Below are 4,333 nucleotides of genomic sequence, written 5' to 3'. Positions count from 1 at the left end.
GTACCATTATACCTGTAGGGACCAAACTTCCCCTCTAATCATTAGAGCATATTCCTGGATTTGTCCTGTTCTGGCTGCGATCGTGGGTTAAAATAATGGTTTGGGGTTGCCATTTTCTCCTTGAAGTTCGGAGCTTCCAATGGCCGGAGGACATCTTTGACAAAGTTTTCATTTACACCTCATGAAGAAAGAACTGCATCGAGGTGGTTTTCTTGCACCAGGATGGTTCTTTTCCCACTGGGCGGTGTTAGTTTCAACCTTTCGAGCAAGTGGGTTTCGTTTGTTTACTTTTTGAGCTAAAGTGTTGTTTGAATAATCATGGTCAGGGAAACGAGATGTTAGATGTCTTGTTCAAAAGCAGAAAGCAGAACCCAAAACATTGAATCCGGACGAGTTTTGTGATTAACAGCATCTCTTCTAGATTTTTTGTTTTTTTTTGGAGATATCCATATCAACACTACCCATCCACGTATGTTTGTGATATAAAGCAGACTCTACAATGAAATGTAGTGTAGTCATTATCCAAAACTTTGAATCTGGACACAAGGTTTTCTGATTCACCTTATCTTTGGTACATATTTTTTGGAAAAATCAATATCAACACTTATCCATATGGTGATATGCATCCTCTCTTTCTTACACTTTGAAGATTGAATTAGCCATTGGCAGTATGAGAGTCCGTTGACGTAGCGATCACGCGGGCAGCCTGTACCATCACGATCCAAACTTGCATGGAAGCTCCAGAGGCTGCGAGAAACATGCCAAGTCTACCGCGGTGAAAGCGTTTTTGAAAGATTTCAATAGGCTTGCGGAAGCCATTCGTGATGATCTGGGAACAGCCAAGAATTCCTGCTTTCTCCGAATCGCAGAGGAAGAAAGGCCCGAGGACACCGACGGGTTTTTCTCTAGCAGGATCATGGCCAGCGGCCGCAATCACAAGAGAGTTGAGTAGCTGCAGAACACTGTCTTTTATCACATCCCCTTTATGGATTCCAAGCTAATCTGATTACAGGTTGTTGTATACTACAGTTATTTGCGATCAAAAATTAAAATACAACTGTGGTAGTTTCGAGTTAGGGTTAGGGTTAGGAACGACAGAGTGAGGGTTTGACCTTTTCCGATCATCAGAGTATTAATAGCTTCCGACTATTTATTCCTTAGACATTAGAATTACTGAAAACAAAAAAATCCAGAACGCCTGAAATTACAATGGGTTTTCCGTGTTTAATCAATCGCAAAAACGCACAGGCTGAACCATCGCGTCCACGATCACGATTTTGGTCCTGTATATTGCCTCCCATATCCCGATCAGTGTCTTCCACGGCCAGATCAAAGGCTTACCAATCCCCGAAAAGGTCATCCAGTCGATATGGGAAGAGGTCGCTGAGAAGGGAAAGGAACGATGATGAGCCCGTGGAACCATGCTCTCCTACTCCTTCCGGCACGCAGTACGGTATTGCTGTGGAGCTGGAGGAAGTTTTCAAGAAATTCGACACTAATGGCGACGGTAAATTATCGTTATCGGAGCTGGGCACCCTTATGCGATCGCTCGGAGGGAACCCAACGGAGGAAGAGCTTCGGCTGATCGTTGAGGCGGCGGATGTCGGCGGAGATCCGTACATCGATCTGACAGAGTTCGTACTTCTCAACACAGAGGGTGTGGACAGCCCACGCAGACTTGAAGACCTGAAATGTGCCTTCAGGATGTTTGACAGAGATGGGAATGGAACTATCTCTCCCCTTGAACTCCTCCATGTTTTAACCAGTCTGAGAGAGCCTTGCACCCTGAGTGACTGCGAGGCCATGATCAGAACATTCGATTCTAATGGCGATGGCCTCATCAATTTCGACGAGTTCACAGCAATGATGAACGCATCTGACAGTTCATTGAAATAATATAACAGAGTTCAATAAGAAGCTCTTGGTAGAGTGGCGGCTTTGCATACCAGTTTCTTGGTTGTTCTTGTTTATGGTATCAGAATGGGATTGAGCTTAACTCTATCATGGGATTGTTCAAGACTAAGAGTGTTTTGAAAGCTAATCCTCTGTACTGTAGAGCATGGCATAGAGGGTTTCAGTGTGCTATGCTTGATTTGTTGTAAGCTGTGCCATGTAAATGGCAGAAATATGTTAATGTATGCAGAATAAAACGCTGTAAATATAATTTGTGAATCTTTAATGTTGTAGATCTGAGAAATTTCTGAAAAAAGGATAGAAATTCACAGATCTCCCTAACCTGTGGGAACTTTGAATCTGTTGTGGAAGGCTGTATTACAGCTGATGTTGTTGTCACAATTGTTTCCCTGAGTGCTCAATGACAATGAATCTGTTACCAGAAACGGGACGACGACCACCGTTTCTGCCGAAAAACGCATTAGAAACGAGACGGTACGGAAAACGCCGTTCCCAACGTCGTTCTGAAATGGATCAATTTTTCTTACAACAGTGTTATGCCACCAGGTTTAGTCATCACCGGTTTGTCCTCCGTTACATCTTAGAAACTCCGGTTAACTCTCGTCCCAAAAAAGCATTGCGCAAAATGCACTGCATGCAGAAAGACAACTATTTTCATTTTCCAGTGGCGCAGGTTAGAAGAACAATTTAGGATGAATAATTTTTCAATGATTGAAGTAATGATTTGGTTTTTATTTTTAATGTCAAAAGTTTAATATCTTTACTTTCGCTGTGTATAGATCATGAATTGAAATTGTGAAACCTACAAATCTGTGACACCTGCAAATCTGTAATGTCTATCTAATGACAAAATCTTAGTTGGGCGCTATTAATTATGTTAGATAATTATTGAATAAAATGGTTGACGGTCTAATAGTTATGTCTCAGAACAGAAGAAGACGAATAATTTAACCCTTAACAATTTTCTGGAATGAATCAGATGGTCATTCTATAACCAGAATTTTTACTTCTTATTATAACCAGCAATCCTCTGTACAAGCTGATCACAGATCTTTCCCCATCTGTCCACCTATATACACAAATCTATGGTTCCCAACAGAGAGCAATCCCCACTCAACATATAGGGAAGATGACATTTCTAGGTATTTAGTTACTTTCATTAAATTGTTAATTTGTTGTTGGTGTTTTGTTTTATTGCATGCTAAAGCCAATAGTTTATTGTTAAATTTTTGTTAACATAATATAATTGCTAAGAAAAAGAATGGGTTTGGAATACTTGGTATTTTAGTAAATGAGTTTTTAAAAAAAATTTAATGTTTTTTCTCTCCTAGTTTCTTGAATGCGAAACCTCAAAATTGGGTTTCTCCTCTCGTCATCATTTCCCGTTTCTCATTTCTGGTAACATAGAATTGTACATAGATATTTGTTGTGTAGAACTGATGGAGCGCAGAATAATTGTCTCGATCTGCTGTTCCATATATGAGGTGTCAATCTTCTCAGAAGTGTAGGCACGCTGCAGAGCCAACAGAATTTCTCTGGAGAAGCGGTATTTGTTCACTGTATGAGTACCACATACAGCTGAGTGGGACTGTTGCAGCACGACAGATGGAGATTATAGCCAACCACCAAGCGCGGAGTGAAGAAAACCACAGCCGTTGAAAGGCATTGCATGCCATACTCATCAATATTGCAGATTTATGCAGTTCGAGTGAGGTCAAAAAATTCACCAGATTCTGGAATGTTTTTGGATTCTATAATAGAGTTATAATAAGTTTATTTGGTCGTAAATTTTGAAAATATTTTCGGGTTCAACCATTTTATTCTAAAATCTGCGCACAATGGACCCCTTTTGAAATCTGCACTTGATATAAGGATGTGTGGACAGATGAACAAAGGATTGTTTGATGTAAATGAATACCCACAAATAGGAGCAGTATTTTCAGTCTTAAAGATGTGGCCTAATGATTAGGTAAAAAAAATTGGTCTTCACAGGTTTTGTGATTCATTCCTCAGCAAGATTACATACCTGAAAACTGCTCCAATCAAGATTTCTTCAATTGAAAAAAAATAGGAAGCAGCAGTATTCACTGATTTAATCATGCTGCTGGCTGTCATGAGCTCAGGTCTATGGTGAAGATGTTCCAACAACCAGATGTTTGTTTGACATGATCAAATTTGTGCCCCAGGGTAAGGCCGAATCAGGGTACAGTGGCCCTAAGAGCACTGGGCAGTGGGTGTTAGCCCGTGTTAATTACCAGAGAGTCGATTTGTCAGAAACAACGGTGGTGGAGCAGAGGCTCTTCCGTCAAACGCTTCAGTCAAGAAGATAAGGATGGCTACTTGTAAGGACAGGATCCATTCAAGCCAGCAGGATAAAGAGAAGCGAGTCAGCTAACGTTTAAAAAGATAAGGCCAAGGG

The 4,333-nt window shown here is 40.8% G+C and overlaps 1 pseudogene; it reads left to right on the top strand.

Annotated features, from left to right (window-relative positions):
• Positions 1 to 488: 488 nt before the first annotated feature.
• Positions 489 to 4,001, top strand: LOC149208255 (polcalcin Cup a 4 pseudogene; annotated as a pseudogene).
• The last annotated feature ends 332 nt before the right edge of the window (positions 4,002 to 4,333 follow it).

The sequence above is a fragment of the Pinus tabuliformis genome, chromosome 1_2 (genome assembly GCF_031772625.1).
Source record: "Pinus tabuliformis cultivar Carrire ecotype Pingquan chromosome 1_2, CPIR1, whole genome shotgun sequence".
NCBI lineage: Eukaryota > Viridiplantae > Streptophyta > Pinopsida > Pinales > Pinaceae > Pinus > Pinus tabuliformis.
This window is presented reverse-complemented; position numbering and strand designations above follow the sequence as displayed.